This window comes from Sapajus apella, unplaced genomic scaffold, assembly GCF_009761245.1.
Source record: "Sapajus apella isolate SASKATOON/1434 unplaced genomic scaffold, GSC_monkey_1.0 scaffold8, whole genome shotgun sequence".
In the NCBI taxonomy this organism is placed as follows: domain Eukaryota; kingdom Metazoa; phylum Chordata; class Mammalia; order Primates; family Cebidae; genus Sapajus; species Sapajus apella.
The window spans coordinates 27,590,781-27,612,279 of NW_022436948.1; the positions used below are offsets into that span (position 1 = coordinate 27,590,781).

General features: G+C 34.0%; 1 long non-coding RNA gene and 1 other non-coding gene across 3 annotated transcripts in view; one reads left to right on the forward strand and one right to left on the reverse strand.

Annotated features, from left to right (window-relative positions):
* The window catches only part of LOC116550594, a 110,093-nt gene that overhangs the window by 65,468 nt on the left and 23,126 nt on the right, over positions 1-21,499 (reverse strand). The window contains exon 3 of one of the 2 annotated variants that reach the window (XR_004268501.1): positions 20,750-20,777. The exons of the other annotated variant lie outside the window; for it this stretch is intronic. This is a non-coding gene — a long non-coding RNA (uncharacterized LOC116550594). Of the gene's footprint in view, positions 1-20,749; positions 20,778-21,499 lie in introns of those variants that run through there. 2 annotated transcript variants of the gene reach the window in all.
* Positions 17,045-17,151, forward strand: LOC116551092. Its single transcript, XR_004268715.1, has one exon. It is a non-coding gene; the product is annotated as a U6 spliceosomal RNA (small nuclear RNA).

A 21,499-nucleotide genomic window follows, 5' to 3' on the forward strand; every position in this document is an offset into this window, starting at 1 on the left:
GATTTCTCTAGAAGCAGCTTTCAGAGTAAGCTTTTAGACTGTCACAATTAGCAAGCTTACTATTAGATACAGTAGCCTTACAAAACAGGACTTATCAGAGAAAAGAACTGGGTAAATATCATATAGAAGTAATGGGGTTTGGAAGTTTTCCAGATAATTGAAAAACTCAAAATTTACTTATTCTTGGAAGACAATAAATAATTGAAATCCCACATTCAGATCACTAAGAATATGGGGGAGGAGAAAGAAAACTCATTACGGCTTTTTGTTCATAACTGGCATAGGCTACCAAAGGAGAGAGGGCATTGGTTTCTGACACAAATGAAGGCAAAATCCACAAATCCAGCTTCACTTAATCTGTCTTCAAGATGTCGATAAGGGAGATTGCTGCCACATGCAATCATATAATTCAGGGGTATGTGCTTAGCCACAGAGAAGCAAAGGTATGCACAAAAACTCCAAGAGCAGAGGAGTGATAAAGAATTAGATCTTTGGATGTGCCATAAAGAACTTGGTACAGTGATAATTTACAAACACGTAAAGATACATACACACACAGTTTGATTTAATGTCCATTATTTCTTAATTAGGCTATGATTTAGAAATTAGTCAATCTCCTGAGTATGTCGTAAATGACAGGTAGACCTGTCATCCCATATGTTTTAATGCAGTTAGATTAAGAGAAAAAAAATTAACGTAATCAAACTATGAATATCAGCTTTATAATAAAGCAATCTGTAGTAAGAAATAATCTGGGAAATTTGTTAATGATTATCTCAAAACATTCCCCTATTCTCTATAGACATGGCCAGCAAAGATATTTAGAACCGAGCAATAACAATTTTAATTAATTATTGCTAATTTTTTAAAAGGACCAATAAAAGACAATCAAGATTAATTTAGTCAATGTCTCATGAATTCAGGGTTGCAAAAACCGATGGTGGAATTTTTATGGAGGGTTTGCTTTCTAGTAAGAAATCCACTAAAGTTTACCTATTTCTTTTAAATGGCATCTTGAAAGCAAATTTTAAGAAAAAATCATTTTTATTCAGATATAAGCACCTTCCATAGAAGACTAGCTTGCTAAGAACTTACCTATTCATATCTGAAAATACTTTTTTGATAACAACTTTTAAATTAAATTACCATAAGTTTCATACCCTGATCACTTATGGAAGATATTTCTTATAATGCTAACAAACAGTGTCCTGTGCACTTTTACTTATCTTTCTTGTTTTTAAGGAATGTATTCAGCTTCAATAGCAACTCTGTTAGTTTTAGAGATAAGTAGTCATTCAAGAAGGGACTGACAATTGATCCCATGGTTTATAGAAAAGGCTTTTACATGCCAAATCAGTGAATTCTTCAGTTAATTTTTTTTCCAGATTTGTACCTGTGTTAGTAAGAGACATGGAGATTTGGCAACTGAATCCATATAAATGTCAACGTATTTCATATTTGTAAACTTGGTTTAATTTACTCACCAAGGTACATTAAAAAGGTTTTCACTTACCTTGTGTAGCATTTGCATTTTGGTATACTACCTCTTTCCCTCAAAATATCTCAGAAGATCACCTTAAGTAAATCAAAATGTGTCCTTTCCAAGTCATACAATTTTACAATACAGATACTTAATGGAAAAAGACAATAAAATCAACTAGATATGGCCATCTGGGGTTTCAGGCCACCAAATAATGAAATAACTGTTAGATGTATTAGTCTAGTCTTCTGAGTGGCATTTTCCCCTGTGTCATCATGCTAAGTACTAGGGGATGTATCCATCCCATAATTGGAGACATCTAAGCCTGCAGGCAAAAAGTAGATAGAAAGCAAATGAAGTTTAAAATACAGAAAATTGATTAGAAATAGAATTGAATTAACACCTAGAAATTACATTGCTTATTTAATTATTTCATTTAGTTTTCATTTTCCTTCAATTACTTTGCAATCCTTTGCAATAAATGAAGCCAAATCATAAAGAGAAAAAGTTTAAGCTTTCTCTTTTTTAAAAAACTAACATTATCCCATTGCATAAAGTAGTAATGTGAAAATGTCTGGTAAACTGTTAACTTTTTGTAGGACACATGACTGAAGTCTGAAAAGGACCCAGTCAAATAAAAATGATTTTCTAATGACTACACTTCTACAATTTTCAATGTAAAGAAAATGCCAAATGAAAAAAAAGAATGTTTTTGAGGCAAACGTATTTTAGAAAATCAATATCAACTGAAGTGTAAAATGCTATTACAAATGCTACTATAATTCAGGCTATGGGAATTGATGCATTTAAATACGTCTTTGTATGGAAAATATAAACTAGAAAGTTTTAAATATATATGGCCAGAGACAAACACATCTGATCTTTGGGAAAAGAGAAATAGTAAACAATATGGTAGAATTATCCCACACACTGTTAAACAAGTTGACAAGTATTAGATCTGAAGTTACTGCCAGTGGACAGTCGATTTTTACTGTAGGCAATGCATCATTTAAGATCAGATAGCAAAAAAGATATGGGGTATCTAATAATAAAAACTGTATAATCAAAACTTTTGTTTACCTAGGACCAACACTTTGAGTAGAAAACACAGAGGAAAAAGTAGGCATTTGCTGTTAAGCTTACTATGTGTGTGCCTTGTCTATACACACAACTGTACATGTTAGTGTGAAGACTGGCCCAGGAGTCTCATGACTGCATATCAAGTAAACATGTACCTGCTGTAGAAACTCATAGTGGCAAGGTCCTAAATATAATACCAGCCCCAAAATGTCTTCTGTCTTCAAGAGGAACTGAAATTCCCTTACTAGTTTATTTTATTATGTTAGAGTGGGGGATTTGATATTCAATGATTCTCTATCAAATACAAAAATCCTAGAAGAGGATTGTCCAAGCTACTACCAGTGACCAATATTACAGTTTACTGTTTGCCGATCTTTTTCCATCCCAGAATCCTGAGACATGACATACTTCCATTAACAGTTTGACGCCATTAATGATTCTATCATTAGCATTTCTCTATAGTAGAAATTATCTATACCATTCCTATTACAAACTATACAACCAATCCTCCAGAGGAGAATTACTGCCTTAATTTAAATGAAAGTATGAGTTTTTTTTTTCTCCATGAAAAACATTCAGAATAGGCCCCTGTGTAGCATGAGACAAGTGAGTTGGAGAAAAATCTTCCAATTCATGGATATTATCAGTGAGTAATACAAGTATATTGATTGAATTGGACTTGCTTTTTATGTAGTTCTGGATTATTTAATATTTTAATTTCTATGTGCATTTCTATTTCTTTATTCTCTGTACAAAAAGGAGATAATACCTGTTTTGTATTCTATAATTTCTATAAGATGACATAATAAAAATCGTATACTAGCATATTTCAACAAGATACTTAGGGGAACTCAAAGGTGTTTTATTTAATATCAGATTCCTAAGCAAAATCCTGAAACAAGGGTTAATTGTCCTGTGTTATCCCATATTTTCCCCCTAAATAGCTACCACACACTGGCAGAAATTATCCTAAATATTTGCAAAATTTAAATATATTTCCTGAAATGTTTTCCAGTTATATTTTATACTTCTTAAAATTAAATATAAAAGTAGAAATACCAGCAGAATATTTTAATAAATACTTGCTATTAAATTCAACAGAATTATTATTTTATGACTAGGAGATTTTTATAAATAGTGTCATTTTACAATTAATTTTATTTATATAAATAGAAATAAATGAGTGTGTGATTGGGTCACACACTTATTCATAGGGAACCAGTTTGAAGGAAAGGAAACATTAAATCTTGAAGCCAGTTCAACTTCAAGAAGCTGTCTTTAAGGAATCTAAGAAAGTCCAATATCAAAAAGGGACACAATGAATGAAATGTATTCACCACAAAATCTTCAAACAAAGGGAAACAAATTCTGTTTATTCTACAGATAAACCATTACATTTGCAGTGAAAGATAATTGGCTAGCTTTCTTTTTTCAAGCTAATTCTGAAATATTTCTTTCAATGGAATTAACAAATTTGACATTTTAAGAGCAATAATTTATGACAATGTATCTATTGTATTAACACTCATGTTGGTGCCTCTCTGCATAAACCTAAGTTTGAATAACAGAACTTTTCATTCCTAAGCCATTAATTGCCATTAGTAATATACCCAGATAGATGTAAACTGAAGTACACATAACTTATTCCAGGGCAGTAAAAAATAGAAATGATTTGGTACCTAGTACAATTGGAGAAAAAAATGACATTTTAAGAAATTATTTAGTATAGATGACATGCTAGACATACTTGTGAACCAGTATTCATTGGAACTTTATTGGAACTATTTATTCTGGTAACTGACACACTCAAAATAAGTGACATAGTAGCACTAAAAAACAGGAACAGAAATGCAGGATATTTTTTCAATGACAGATTTATTCATGTTTATCAAAATAAATGGAAGAATTGAGAAATGAATTCTCCACCAGCAGTAATAAAAATAACAGCGGGTGAAGTCAAAAGTCTTTATTTTGTTGTTTTTTGCTGAGTTGATTTGGCTTAAATAAATTCATACTTTCTATTTTAAAGAAGGCTACCAACACAAAAATATGGGGAAAAAACTTTTATTTTTCATCTCTCTGAAAATTATAGAATAATGAGTCATTTCCAAATTTAGTAAAAATTAGTAAAATAAAACAATACTACATTTCATAATATATGAATCAGTCTTCAAAATTATCTTTGATGACTTTACATAGTAAAAGGGAAAAATGCTAATAGAAGTGATCTGTTTGATACTCTTACTAATATTTTTAGGAGTGGAAACTAGATTGATATCCACTTACAGGAAAATCTTGTGATAAAGGCAGTACAGAATATCTCCATTAGGTCTGTCAACCTGACAGTGAACCAGAGTGTCAATGAAATACATACCCAGAGCTGTCCTATAAGGTCCACACTATAGCATTGGGCAATTTTGCTTCTAAGAAAAGAGACGGGGGTGAAAGAGTGATTACCAGGCAATCTACTCTCCAAGTAAAATTTAAGGGAATATGAAAAGAAAATTATTTTCTTTTATTTACCATTGAAAATATGTATCCCCCAGTGGAAAGCAGTCAGTAGATTTAAATATTGGTACCTAACCTATTTTTAGCATCACTGGCAAAAATGTGTCCAAATGCAATGATAAAAAATATTATTCAGATGAAAGTTATGCCTCAAAGTTATATAATGTACTGTGCCTCCCAATGAGTGGTATAATCCAAATGACAAATTAGTTGATACGGTTTGGCTCTATGTCCCCACTCAAATCTCGCCTCTAACTGTGATTCCCACAAGTCAAGGGAGGAACCTGATAGAAGGTAAATAAATCATGGGGGCATTTTCCCTCATACTGTTCTCCTTATGATGAGGGAGTTCTCAGAGATCCGATGGTTTTTAAAATGGTGGTATCCTCTGTGTTCGTCCTCTTTCTCTCTCCTGCCACCATGTAAGATGTGACCTGCCAGGTGGGGGAAAAGAGGGGAGGGACGGTGGGGGGTGGGGAGCTGGGGAGAGATAGCAAGGGGAGAAATGCCAGATGTAGGTGATGGGGAGGAAGGCAGCAAATCACACTGCCATGAGTGTACCTATGCAACAATTTTGCATGTTCTTCACATGTACCCCAAAACCTAAAATGCAATAAAATAAATAAATGGGGGAAAAAAAAAAAGATGTGACCTGCTTCCCCTTCTTCTTCGACCATGATTATAAGTTTCCTGAGGCCTCTCTAGCCATGAGGAACTATGAGTCAATTAAACCTCTTTCTTTTATAAATTACTCAGTCTCAGGTAGTATCGTCATGGCAATGTGAAAACAGACTAATATATTAGTAATCTAAATTACCTTTATTATTCTGTCCTTGGAAGATCACTAAACCTCTGTGAAGTTTGTGATTTACTCTACTGTCTCAATGAAGCCAATGGTTATTCATTTCAAATAATCTATTAAAATGGATGCAAACTTAGAAAGCCGTAGATATCCAAAGCATTATCTAGATGACATTTCAATATGAATTTCACATTAAAGAAAAGTATGTTTAATCTAAGAAATACTGCAGCAATTCTATGTTTTTAGTTATAATTTGAATGATGAAAGGTTAGCTCCAAATATTGAGATTTTTCATATTATTTTAAATTATGTAAAATGAAGGAATGTGTAATTTTGTTAGAGACTCAGAAATAATTTCATTCACTTTAGTTAATTTTTATCACAAAAGAATATACCATAATTTAATTTTAAGTGATACGACATATTATAATAATATTAATCCCAGTGGCATGGCACAGGGGACTGAATTAACATGTTTTAAAATTGAACCAGCATATCAATTCACATTAGACCTACAAATGCACCAGAGTTTCTAATAGATTTCAGTGCTTACTCTGGTATTTAAGTCTTTTGAATTTCACAGATACAATATTTCATAATTGTAATCATAATTTAAATCAGCTACAACAAAGTGTTGGATCTCTCTGGATGATACCCTAAAAATAATCGTTAATAACTAAACTTCTGTAAAAGGTAATTTATCCAGTCTATTGTCTAAGTTCTATATTATAAAAACTTAAACACAATATTCATAGGGTTTATAAAATTTTCTGTTATTTTTAATTTGTACATAATGACAGTGATTATTAGTTATCACAAATATACAGAAGCATGTAGTGGGTTTTATTTCTGGTGTGTACATTTTATTTTTTATTTTTTTAAATTTCTTGTCTCTATTGCTTTTATATTCTGCAGCATACTTTCCTCTTATTTTGCTTAGTACATTTCAATGTAAAATCTATTATGAATCATTTCTCTCTTTCCATATACATACACATACATTCAGACCATCCACATAAATACTTATATCTTTATACATAATACAAACATATGAATGCAATATTAGAATCATTTTACAGAATTTGTCATGCTGAGACTATGACTACCCTCAAACGTATTTAACTTTCCATGAGGTACACTGGGTCAAGTAAAACATGGGGATAATTTTAGTAATTGTTTTCAAAAAATTAAAACATCTAAGAGTCAAATATGCTGAAGTAAAGATTCCGTTTTAGGCTCAGTAACTGACACAAATTTGTAAAACTTTTCATTTCTTTAGCTTGCACAGGAGCAATTATCAGTCATATAAACATTACCCATATAACAGCAATAAAGTGGAAGCCAGTGACCAAATTGGAGTGAAATTAATAAAAGTTAATAGTCCTTTTATATAAAAATGAACAAACTTATTTGGATGCTATGATTCCAACTACATAAAATCAGTACCTAGGAAAAAATAAATGAAAATGAACACCAAAGTAATGGTGGTGGTAACTGTATGGCTTCATACATAGTAATACTATGTATTTAGAAATGGTAAGCTTTTCAGCATAAAACATGTTTTGTTTTTATTTTTACAGTACACAAAGAATTAAATAAAAAGTCAGATTTGCCTGAAGCTATTTTATTACAACTGAAAGTATAGTGGGGTTTGGCGGATTTCCATAAGGGTAGAATGAAATTAGCTTGTCCATGTGTGATCATGCTTATGATGGAACTACCATTGTGTATCAGAGTTAATCAGGATCTCTCTGTCTGACAACCAGATCCCATTCCTTCTGAGGTTAGAGAAATTCCTCGTGAATGAATACAGATGCCACAGATTTTTATAGTCATTTAAAAGACCCATGGACATTAATGACAATATTATATTTTCATAATCCACACTATGACAAAACTTTAAAACTCTTCACAAACTGTGGGACTGATAGAAGTTTGACAAAACTGATGTTAAAGAGTTACATTAAATGCCCAAACTTCACCACTATGCAGTATATCCATATATCAAAGCTGCATTTGTAGCCCTAAATTTATATAAACGTAAAAACATATGTTAAAAATTCTTATCATCCATCTCTACTAAAAATACAAAAATTAGCTGGGTGTGGTGGTGAGTGCCTACAATCCCAGCTACTCAGGAGGCTGAGGCAGGAGAATCACTTGAACCCAGGAGGGAGAGGCTGCAGTAAGCTGAAATCACGCCACTGCACTCCAGCCTGGGTGACAGAGTGAGACTCTGTCCCAAAAAAAAAAAAAAAAAGAAAATGCTTACCAATTCTAGTCCAAAGGGTAATTGCAGAGTATTTAAAATGTTATATAAAATATTGCTATCTTTATTTTATAGGAAACATATGTGTAAATACATACACGTATATATCTATAGGTGTATGCATACACACACACACACACACACACACACACACACACACACACACACACACATATATATAATAAAAAATAATGGCAAAGAAGTTTAACTTATTTTGGAAAATCTGAGCTCCGTGAAAATAACAAACCACATGCTATCTGACAAACTGATAACTAAGACAAAACAAAAATCAATTAAGCAAAAAGAAATTAAAGAATGGAAGAATAATATCAGTTGCTCAATCTTCTAGTGTAAATTGGTACATAAGAGATAGGTTCTCCATTAAATGCAGACATAGGTCTTTTTAAATGTTCTTAATGATCTGTTATGGTTTCTGCAGGTATTGCATTCTTTTTCCGTTAAACCCTTTTTGTATGCACAGATCCCAACTGTATCTTCCTGTGAATTCTTTCTATATATATATTTTGATCTTTTCTATAAAATGATTCTAATACATATGGGATATATAACTGTTATATATGCCAAAGCATTATTAATGTATATTTAAATGTTTAAGACAGTTGTGCAATACATTTATCAAGTAATATTGATCTATGTATCACATAAAATTACTTTTACATTTTATAGTGGAAAATTTCTCTTGAGAGGTTTTCTGGTTATTCTTCCCAGAACAAATGCAGGCACTTAACATAATATGGGGTGGATGTCTTTGTCGGATTAGGCACAAAACACATCTTCACCTATAAAAGTAACTGAACCATGGTATAAAGTAATAACCAGGATTATTTCTGACCTGATTAATTTTGAATAATCTGAATTCCACTCCAGCCTCTGCCCAACACCAGGCTTGCCAGAGGAATCTCTGAGAGTGAACAATGAAACCTCCCTTTCATCTTGAGGATATCCTTGAGCCTCTGTATCAGCTCTGTGGCCTAATCTCAGGCTTCTTGCAGTACAAGACAGGTAAATATGCTTCTATTGAAGCCACTGTAGTAGGGACATCTGTTACTTGTACATGGATTCCTAACAGACTGACTGCTTTTAAAAATGATTCGAGGCCGGGCATGGTGGCTCATGCCTGTAATCCCAGCACTTTGAGAGGCCGAGATGGGTGGATCACAAAGTCAAGAAATCCAGACCAGTCTGACCAACATGGTGAAACCCTGTCTCTACTAAAAATACAAAAATTAGCCGGGCACGATGGTGGGTACCTGTAATCCCAGCTACTTGGGAGGCTGAGGCAGGAGAATCACTTGAACCCAGGAGGCAGAGGTTGCAGTGATCTGAGATTGCACCACTGCACTCCAGCCTGGGCGACAGAGCAAGACTCTGTTTCAAAAAATAATAATAAATAAAAATTTAAAAAATGAAAGTAATTCAATATACCTCTTTGGGATACCACTCACCCTAGACTATCATAGCAAAACTTCAATTTTGGAGGTGCCAAAAGTGACTGAAGTTGTTGAGGATTTTCATCATTTGAGTATGTTAGTAATTGTCTACTGTGGAACAACAAGAAATAAAAAACCAGGATCACTCAGAAGTGAAGCAGCTGCAAATTTAGGACATCCTCAAAGTCAGTCTTAAAGGTAAACTGATAAGAACAGTGCAGAGGGCAGGTGCGGTGGCTCATGCCTGTAATCTCAGCACTTTGGGAATGGAGACAGTGGATAACCTGAGGTTAGGAGTTCAAAACCAGCCTAGCCAACATGGTAAAACCCCGTCTCTACTAAAAATACAAAAATTAGCAGGGCATGGTGGTGGGCATCTGTAATCCCAGCTACTCGGGAGGCTGAGGCAGGAGAATCTCTTGAACCTGGGAAGCGACGGTTGCAGTGAGCTGAGATTTCGCCATTGCACTCCAGCCTAGGGAACAAGAGCAATACTCTATCTCAAAACAAAAACAATCCATACAGAGGTTAGCTACACAGCAGTTATCTTCTTGTTGGCTGCTACAATTAAGGAAAGTGCCAATTATTAAAGCTTTAGCAGTTTTTGAGCATTTATTATCATTTTTCACTAGATGTTATGCTCCCAAGATTAACTCAAGGTTTCCTTTTTCTCATTAGTTTAGAATGTTTTACCTAATAATTAGTCACCAACCCCCATTTTGCTGTCATGGGTGAGATGAGCTTTATGAAGACTCATGATGTCTCCCAAATAATAGTCTACCAAACAGTTAATACACATAACAGGCAAATAATAAATTATGTCTTTATGTTTATATTAATTATTCTGAGTCTTTTAGACATTATATTTTTCTTTATAGATATACTATATATCTATATTTTTCTTTATATATATACGATCTGTAGCAAACTTCTGATACAATATGTATTCTCACTTTTTTCCTGTCAGAACTCTCATTTAGTTTGGGACATCAATGTACAAAGGTAAAATTACTCAATTTTTTAGCTTCTCATAAAGCCAGAGCAGATAGAGTGACACAATTCTGGGTAATAAGATGATGTTGAAAGCAAATCTCTTTTCAAATTGAAAGACAGAGAGAGCACTGCTTTTCACTATTTTGTTATTTCCTTCTTTCCTAGGCAGTTATCGGGGCCTAGAAAGTGTAGCAATCATCTACCGAAGAAGGAGCTAGACTGAAAATAAAAGTTGCCAGTGGAACACGGAGCAGAAAAAAGAGGAGCCTGAAATCTTGAAGGCATTCTTGAGAGTCTATATTAGCCCTGTGGCCTAATCTCAGGCTTCTTGTAATACGAGACAAGTAAATATGCTTCTACTTAAGCTACTGTACTAGGGACTTCTGCTACTTGCACATGGATTCCTAACAGAATGACTGTTTTCGAAAATGATTGAATATACCTCTTTGGGATACTCTAGAACACAACACATGCCCAGTGCTTTGCTAAAGAGTGAATTCATACATAGGACAAGGATGGACCAATATTCTCTGTGACATCTTCAGCCTCTAAAATATTATGCTTCTATAGTGGTTTATTTCTAGCTCTTGCAATCATGCTTTATAAACCCCAAAGAGGGACAATTTTCCTGAATTTTTTATATGAATGGGAATCTGAGGGACAGAGTCTAGATTCTAGATGGGTTCAAAATTTCTGGGACATTTCAATTTTTTATGTTACAAGCACAAAAAAAACGATTAAAATCAGAATTATCCCAGCAAATCTACAATAGCACATTACAGATATAAACATAGAATGACCAAAAAAAGAGAAAGAGCTGACAGACAGACTACTGATCAAGTTCTTAAGAAATGAATATGAGTTTTTTTGGTATGTTTGTGTTGTTTTTGAGATGGAGTCTTGCTCTGTAGCCAGGCTGGAGTGCAAAGGCATGTTCTCGGTTCACCACACCCCTTGCCTCCTCATGGTTTTAAAAGAATTTAGGCTGGGCGTGGTGGCTCATGCCTATAATCCCAGCACTTTGGGAGGCTGAGGTGGGTGGATCACCTGAGGTCAGGAGTTCGAGACCATGCGAGACCATCCTGGCCAAGATGGTGAAACCCCGTCTCTACTAAAAATATAAAAATTAGCTAGGCGTGGTGGTGTGTGCCTGTAATCTCAGCTACTCAGGAGGCTGAGGCACGAGAATCACTTGAACCTGGGAGGTAGAGGCTGCAGTGAGCTGAGATCACACCACTGAACACCATCCTTGGCTACAGAGTGAGACTCTATCTCAAAATATAAATAAATAAATAAATAAATAAATAAAGGAATTCAGAGTTCTTTTAAACATTTTTTTTTGCTGTCTAAAAAGTATAAATTTGTATTTGTTAAGAAAAGTCTAAAATATTTTTCATCTAACCAATATTTTCTAAAAAAATACTTATGTTCTAACAAATATTTTTAAGCTGCGGATTACCTATAATAGAATAACTTGGATTTGCTGGTACAAAAGGTAAATTTAAAAGACACACTCAGATTTATTTAAAAAAAAAATCTGTCCTCTCTTATTTCCTTGAGCAGTGGTTTGTAGTTCTTCTTGAAGAGGTCCTTTACATCCTTTGTTAGTTGTATTCCTGGTATTTTATTCTCTTTGTAGCAATTATGAATGGGAGTTTGCTCATGATTTGACTCTTTCTATGTCTGTTATTGGTATATGGGAATGCTTGTGATTTCTGCACATTGATTTTGTATCTTGAGACTGCTGAAGTTGCTTATCAGCTTAAGGAGATTTCGGGCTGAGATGATTTTGGGTCTTCTAAATATACAATCATGTTGTCTGCAAATAGAGACAATTTGATTTCCTCTTTTCCTAATTGAATACCTTTCATTTCTTTTTCTTACTTGATTGCTCTGGCTAGAACTTCCAGTACTATATTGAATAGGAGTGGTGAGAGAGGGCATCCTGGTCTAGTGCCCGATTTCAAAGTGAATGCTTCCAGTTTGTGCCTGTTCAGAGTGATATTGGCTATGGGTTTGTTGTAAATAGCTTTTATTATTTTGAGATATGCTGCATCAATACCTAGTTTATTGAGAGTTTTTAGCATAAAGGGCTGTTGAATTTTGTTGAAGGCCTTCTCTGGATGTATTGCAATAATCATGTGGTTTTTGTCTTTGGTTTTGCTTATGGGATGGATTACATTTATAAATTTGCATTTGTTGAACCAGGCTTGAATCCCCGGGATGAAGCCTATATGATCGTGATGGATAAGCTTTTTGATGTGCTGCTGCATTCAGTTAGCCAGTATTTTATGGAAGATTTGTGCATCAATGTTCATCGTGCATATTGGCCTGAAGTTTTCTTCTTTAGTTGTGTCTCTGCCAGGCTTTGGTATCAGGAGGACACAAAAAGATCGAAAAACATTCCTTGCTCCTGGTTAGGAAGAATCAGTATCATGAAAATGGCCAAACTGCCCAAAGTAATTTATAGATTCAATGCTATCCCCATCAAGCTATCATTGATCTTCTTCACAGAACTGGAAAAAACCTCCTTAAACTTAATATGGAACCAAATGAGAGCTTGCATCGCCAAGACAATCCTAAGCAAAAAGAACAAAGCAGGAGGCATCATGCAACCTGACTTCAAACTAAACTACAAGGCTACAGTAATCAAAACAGCCTGGTATTGGTACCAAAACAGAGACATAGACCAGCGGAACAGAACAGAGGCCTTGGAAGCAATGCCACACATCTACAGCCATCTGATCTTTGACAAACCTGATAAAAGCAAGCAATGGGAAAAGGATTCTCTGTTTAATAAATGGTGCTGGGAAAACTGGCTAGCCATGTGCAGAAAGCAGAAACTGGACCCTTTCCTGACACCTTACACTAAAATTAACTCCAGATGGATTAAAGATTTAAACATAAGACCTAACACCATAAAAACCCTAGAAGAAAACCTAGGCAAAATCATTCAGGACACAGGTATAGGCAAGGACTTCATGACTAAAACACCAAAAGCATTGTCAACAAAAGCCAAAACAGACAAATGGGATCTAATTAAACTTAAGAGGTTCTGCACAGCAAAAGAAGCAATCATTAGAGTAAACCGGCAACCAACAGAATGGGAAAAAATGTTTGCAATCTACCCAACTGACAAAGGGCTAATATCCAGAATCTACAAGCAACTAAAACAGATTTACAAGAAAAAAACAAAGAAACCCATTCAAAAGTGGGTGAAGGATATGATCAGGCACTTGTCAAAAGAAGACATTTATGAGGCCAACAAACAGATGAAAAAATGCTCATCATCACTGGTCATTAGAGAAATGCAAATCAAAACCACGTTGAGATACCATCTCCTGACAGTTAGAATGATGATCATTAAAAAATCTGGAGACAACAGATGCTGGAGAGGATGTGGAGAAATAGGAACACTTTACACTGTTGGTAAGAGTGTAAATTAGTTCAACCATTGTGGAAGACAGTGTGGCGACTCCTCAAGGACCTAGAAATAGAAATCCCATTTGACCCAGCAATCCCATTACTGGGTGTGTACCCAAAGGATTATAAATCATTCTATTATAAAGAGACATGCACAGGTATGTTCATTGCGGCACTGTTTACAATAGCAAAGATCTGGAACCTACCCAAATGTCCATCGATGATAGACTGGACAAAGAAAATGCGGCACATATACACCATTAAATACTATGCAGCCATAAAAAAACTATGAGTTCGTGTCCTTTGTAGGGACATGGATGAATCTGGAAACTATCATTCTCAGCAAACTGACACAAGAACAGAAAACCAAATGCCACATGTTCTCACTCATAGGCGGGTGTTGAATAATGAGAACACATAGGCACAGGGAGGGGAACATCACCTACTAGGGTCTGTTGGTAGGAGGCTACGGGAGGGACAGTAGGGGGCGAGGAGGTTGGGGAGGGATAACACTGGGAGAAATGCCAGATACAGGTGACGAGGGGATGGAGACAGCAAACCACCATGGCATGTGTGTACCTATGAAACAATCCTGCAAAATTTGCACATGTACCCCAGAACTTAAAGTACAGTAAAAAAAAAAAAAAAGATTACCCATTTTTATTTAAGAAAAAAAGTTAAAAATCTGAATTTCTGGGGGTGGCACTCAGTACTCTCTTTTATATAAATCACTCTGGTGACTCTTGACCTTGGTGTGAGACTATCTACCATAGTTGACACCGTAAAATTCTAAATGTCTTGAGTAAAGTTTAAAGTTGACTTTTGGCAATGGTTTAGAATGTTCAGTATAAACTTTGTTTCTCACATTAAACACTCAGAATCAATTACTTCCATATATTAGTGTTCATTTTCTGAGAAAGCAGAGGAGTAATACATTATCTTAACTGAGATATTCTCAGCCATGATATACTGATGGCCCAATGAGACAAGGTTCTTCATAATATTTATCTTTTAATCCAAAGATATATTTTAAAAACAGGCAATTACATCCAGTGTAATTCAATTGGGTTGTACACTGTCAAGAACACTAATCAAATTGTAAAAATAGAGGTGTTTGGATAATGAAAGAGAATATAGTAGTCTCAAAGAATTTTTCCATTTACTGAAATTTAATATCACTAGTAATATAGAGCTTGCTTGAGATAAAATATATAATATAGAAAAAGCAAAGCTAAGAAGTTTCATTCCAAGTCTTGCAGTAAATTATGCATGTAAACACTGAAAAGACTATAAGACTGTCCAATGGAAATGTACATGTTGGCTGGAAATGTATATGTTGAAATCCTAACCTCCAATGTGATATTAGGGGGTGGGGCCTTTGGAGGAAATTAGGTCATGAAAGTGGAGCTCTCATCAATGGGATTAGTGCTGTTATAAAGAATACCCCTGAGAGCCCTCCAGTCCTCTTTCTGCCATGGGAGAATACAATGAGCAGATGGCAGTCTGCAACCTGGAAGAGGACCCTCACCAGAATCCAACCATGCTGGTACCCTGAACTTGCACTTCCCTGACTCCAGAGCTGTGAGAAATACATTTCTGTTGTTTGTAAGCCACCCTGTCTATGGTACTTTGTTTCATCAGGACAAACTAGAACAATTGTTTTAAAAGAGAGTAAAGCCAACAGAGAAACAAAATTTGTGAGAGTTGTGTGTAAGGCACATAGAAATAAATACCGCAAATATAATAATAAATGGCAAACTGAAAATTACAGGAAACAATGAAAAAATGTTTCAACTTAGTTGTATCAAAAAGGATGATCCATTTTTTTACTACCAGTATACAGAAACAGTGCCTTTTGTAAAAAACAAAAAACAAACAAACAAAAAAAACTCATGGCTCAAAAATTGGTTTCTATTATAACTGGTGGCATAGCCAACTGACTGAACTCTCCAAGAAATATCTTTATCTATTTAATGCATCAGTTGAAATAGCCACACATTATTCATTCAGAATTATTATTAGAATGAGATATAGATCTATTCTATTCTCAAATTAGTACAACATGACTTTTATACCAAATGTGTCATTGGAGACACTTTGTTACACAGATAATTCACTGACATTTTTGATTATATGATTTTCATCTAAATAGAGCAAGTGATAGAATGAACAAAGATGAATAGGCACTCTGTGTGTTGACTTGATGTTATTAATATTTTTCCCAAAAGTTGTTTTATACTAAAAGATACTATGAAAGGACACTGGAAAGATACAAATTCTAAAAGTGGTTGGAATAACTATTCATATTGGAAAACACCACAGAATAGAATTGTAAGAGCAGATTAAGTAAATTATATTTTACTGAACAAAATTAGTAGTGCCTATTTTAAAATGTCAATAAACAACTTAATATTATCTTTGTTGATGAGTGACAAAAGGTAATAATTAGGTATAGAATGTCTTGTGTGAATGGAAACATTTCCATCTCATCATAAATGTTTTCTTTCCCATTTATTTGATATTCATCAATATCAAATTTATTTGATGAATATGATGTTCATATTCACAAATATCAAAAAATCATTTGATTTATGTGAATATAAAATAAATCATTTGAAGCAAATATTCATTTGATAGTTATGTTTATATCCCCATAATAGATATATAAAGTCTTACCTTTTGGTAAAAAAATCAATATCTTCCTGAGAGGTATTCATGGAACCTACTATTATCACAAATCTGTCCGAAAATCATGATTTTTTTTTTATTATGTATTATATTACCACAAATGTGTTTCTAAATTTGACAATATACGTCTAAATAGCTAACAGTGTTAACTAAATTATGCCTCAAGTCATCTCCACCCTGCTTGAGCATCAATAAGAACAAGAAGTTTCCTGATATACATATAATTTCTCTTGAATCATTTTTGATTGACATTGCACATATTCATAATCTTGTCCTTCCTTTCTCTGACGGTTGGCATAAGATTTCATATCTTTAGAAAAGAAATGGCAGTATGAAAAAAACAGAAATATGTGCTCGCTTCGGGAGCACATATAGTAAAACTGGAATGATACAGAGAAGATTAACATAGCCCCTGCGCAAGGATGGCATGCAAATTCATGAAGCATTACATATTTTTAACATGGCACATATACACCATGGAATACTATGCAGCCATAAAAAACCACGTGTTTGTGTCCTTTGTAGAGACATGGATAAACCTAGAAAGCATCATTCTTAGCAAACTGACACAAGAACAGAAAACCAAACACTGCATGTTTTTACTCATAGGCAGGTGATGAACAATGAGAACACTAGGGCACAGGGAAGAGAACAACATTTACTGGGGGGTGGAGGGGAGGGGAGTGGAGGGACAGCAGCGGGGCGGGAGGATGGGGAGGGATAACACCAAGAGAAATGTCTGATGTAGGTGACAGCAGGAGGGGTGGGGGGATGGAAACTGCAAAACACCATGGCATGTATGTACCTATGTAACAATCCTGCAGGATGCAGGATGTGCACATGTACACAAGAGCCCAAAATACAATTTAAAAAAAAAAAAAAAAAAAAAAAAAACAAAGAAAAGAAAAGAAAGAGAAAGAGAAAAAGAAAAAGAGGGCAATAGAAGCCCTAGTTCCATGCCTGGTGTCCTTGTAGGAGGACATTTGGACACCCAGGGAAAGTACCATGTGAGGACACAGCAAGCAGGCAGCCAGGCCTTAATCTTAATCCCCCAGATCCAGAACTGTGAAAAATAAACTACTGTTGTTCAAGCCAAAGAAAAAAAGAAATATGTTATTAATTCAAATTAATGTCTATCTTTCTGGATAAAACAATGAACTGATTTTAATTTGATAGTAAAATTATTTTATCTTTGAAAATAGCAATATTAGTAATAACATTTTCAACATCCTCTATAATAATATGAAGAAGCTAGAGACTTGATCCTGCAGCTTGTCACCTGGAATTATAAAATGGTGCTGAGTTTTTCTCTTATTTTCAGAGACAAAATCTGAGACCTAAAGGGCTAAATGACATACACACAGTTGATGTACCTAGATAGTGGCAGCTCACATTCTTAGCAAGGCAATGGAACCCAGCCAAACCGGCCTTCAGTTAGTGGCTCTCTTTCTTCTTTTTTTTTTTTTAAATTTATTTTTTTTTTAATTTTTATTTTTTTTAGACAGAGTCTTGCTCTGTCACGAGGTTGGAGTGCAGTGGCATGATCTCAGCTCACTGCAACATCTGCCTCTCCAGTTCTAGCTATTCTCCTGCTTCAGCCTCCTGAGTAGCTGGATGACAGATGCCTGCCACCAAACCTGACTAATTTTTGTATTTTCAGTATGGACAGAGTTTTGCCACGTTGACCAGGCTGGCCTCAAACTCCTGACCTCAATGATTGACCTGCCTCGACTTCCCAAGGTGCTGGGATTGCAGGCGTGAGCTACTGTGGCCGGCCTGGTTTGTGGCTCTTCTAATTTTGTTTTATACCTAATTTATTTATTCTACTAAATATATATTTTAGGCATCAATTATTTAATACAAAGTTATCAGTAGCAAAAAATAAGTTCCTAGGTAGAAACTTTTATAAATAACTGAAGAATTTAAAAGCTGAAACTTTTCAAAAAAAATTTTTTAATACCGTATTTTAAATGATCTTTATTTACTTTTACTAAGAACAGAAAGGATGTGTTAAGAAAATTATAAATTTCTAGCAGGAAAAGCAAAAGCTAATTTTGGTTATTCAGCAACACCAAGTGTATAAAGAAGATATAATTTAGAAGGTTAAAATAGAGCTATTATTTTTAAAATTACATTTAAAAATTATATTAAAAATATATGTGTATTTCCCAAAACAGAAATAGATTTCTTAATTTATGCTCACATAGAACCTAAACTTGGGGGAAGAGATACTATTCCTTAATAAGAGCTAAGCTATCCACAGTAAATTGTTCTTGTGAAATTCAGCCTATCAAATGGCCAGAGCCATCCCTAGCAGCAACAGAATCTTGTCACTAAAACTCAAACTAGCTGCCAACATTTTCAAGGTTAATGGAGTGAACCATCTCAACAAAAGCTACTTTTTTTTTTATTAAGTTAGTGTTATTGGATGCTTTATTATATATGGACTTCCTTATGAGATGCAAGAAATTATATAATGCCTATCTGATAAAAACACACCGAATAACCAACTTCTTGTGATTGAAAGTAAATTCTTTTCAATGAGGAACTACATTTAAAAACTCTCCAAAAGTTGTAATAATAACTATTTCTTTCCTTTATTGTAATATTATAACGTGTAGATTCAAATATATTTAATTTTAATTAAAAATGTGCTTGGGTTTGAGATAGAGAAGAGAATCTAACCATAAGATTCTTTAATTAAAATTTCTTAATTATTTTTAAAGGGTATTAAACTACCAGTACCTCACTAATATTTCAAAAGACTTTTTTTTCATTTAAGAAAATGCCTGTCTTAAAGAAGTGACATTCTATTTTTTCACCCCTTAAGGAACTGCAGAAAGCAGAGAATTAAGTAAAGATTGGTTTTATAGGCACTGAATTAGAATATTAAATCAGCATGTCTAATTCACATAGAACAATGCATTTTGAAAAAGCAAACCCCAAACCACAGGACCTTACATTTGTAGACAATGTTTTCATTACATTTACTATGTAAATATTAAATCATTTTATTTCAAAAATTAGATTATCACAAAAAATTCTGAATTTTGCAAATTTTTCTATCCATATATTTGTCTATCAATAAATAATATATGGAAGTGAAAATATAAAAATTATAAGATATATTTATAATTTAAAAGTTATAATTTATTTAAATGAAACAGATATTTTATCTAACATTCCTCTATCAAAACATGTTTCTGACAAAACAAATATGTTAAATTCCTCACATAATTTTTTCTAAAAAAAATCAATTCAGCTAAAACCTGTGAATAATCTACCAATTAGGTAATGTCTCCTTAATAAATTCTATATTCTTTAAATAACAGAATAATATTTTTTTCACAACTAACCACAAATAAACTTTCATTATATTCATATTCCAAAAAATTAGCAATGTAGAGTTTACACTGGAACTGGACACATTTAACTTTATAATTTTAGAAACAGAACAGTAGAAATTCAGAATTTTTATCTTGATCTTTAAGAAAGAAATTCATTATTAGTTAAGTCAACCAAAATCTTATTACATTTTCATTTATTCCTCAAACATTTTTACAGCGCTAAGAAATATAAAATGTTTTATATCTGCAAATGTTGATATTATAGAGCTAATAAACCTACAGTTCCTCTAAATGACAGATATTGCAATAACTTAGTATAGAATAGGATATTTTAGAAACTTGAACCCTAAAATGAATATTCTCAAAATATTTATTTTGGATACTTAAAAGCACTTTTATAATTTGTTCAGGGGATACGATTTTTCTTGAAAATATTATAAAGGAAAAAATTTCATCTAGGTGTACTAATAATACGTCGCATGGTTAAACGTGTTCACAGGAATGAATGTAAATAAATGTAGATACTCAAAGATTCTTCTGTGTCCTGAGAAATATTTACCTTGTCTTTTGCGATAAGGTCTATTACCTGCAATCTCACCACAGAGGGAGGTGGAAAGGGGCACCTCCAAGAAGATCCAATAGATCAAGGTAGGGAATTAGTTGTTTCTGGACGGAAAACATTTAATTAAAATAATTTCCAATTTTGTATCTCCCTCTGTGCAGATGAAAAGCCTCACTGTAGGGAAGACAAAGGGCCCCCCATTGGCTGTAAACAGGATAGAACAAATATCCTGCAGCTCCACAAGGAAACCCAGGCACCCCCACTGGCTAGTAATGTAGAGGAAGTTATCTCCTACAGACTTCAGAGATAAGTCCAAGAAAGGCATATTGATACGAGAATCATGGCCACATTGAGAAGAAAGAGGAAACAGAGCTAAATCATTCATTGTGGCTTAGTTCCACGATTGTGTCATGGTACAGTCAGATTTCTGAACACAAAATGGTTGGGACTTCACATATCAAAAATCATGGCTGTTATATTTCTAAAGTGTGTGTGGAGTTACAGGGGCACTAATACTTCTGATTTGATTTGACTCAGCTCTCTTGTTATAATTTAAGTTATTGTGAATGACTTTGTCATGTTTATTTGCATATACTTATCACTAGAGTTATGTCCTGTCAGTCACTGACTAGCTCCCTGTACTTGGTAATTCATTCAACCTCTCTGGCACTCTATACAATGTGGACATTGGGTTAGATGCTCTCAGAAAACACTACCCAATATATCAATAGGATTTTATAATTATATATTCAGAAACCTGCCCTCGTACCTTAGGAACCATCTTAACATTAAGAGAAGGTTTAAGCTACTAGCTTTCTTGTAGTATTTCTCAAACTTGAATAATACAGCCCCTCTCTGAAAGAAAAGCATTCACAGATCTTCAGTATGGACCTAAA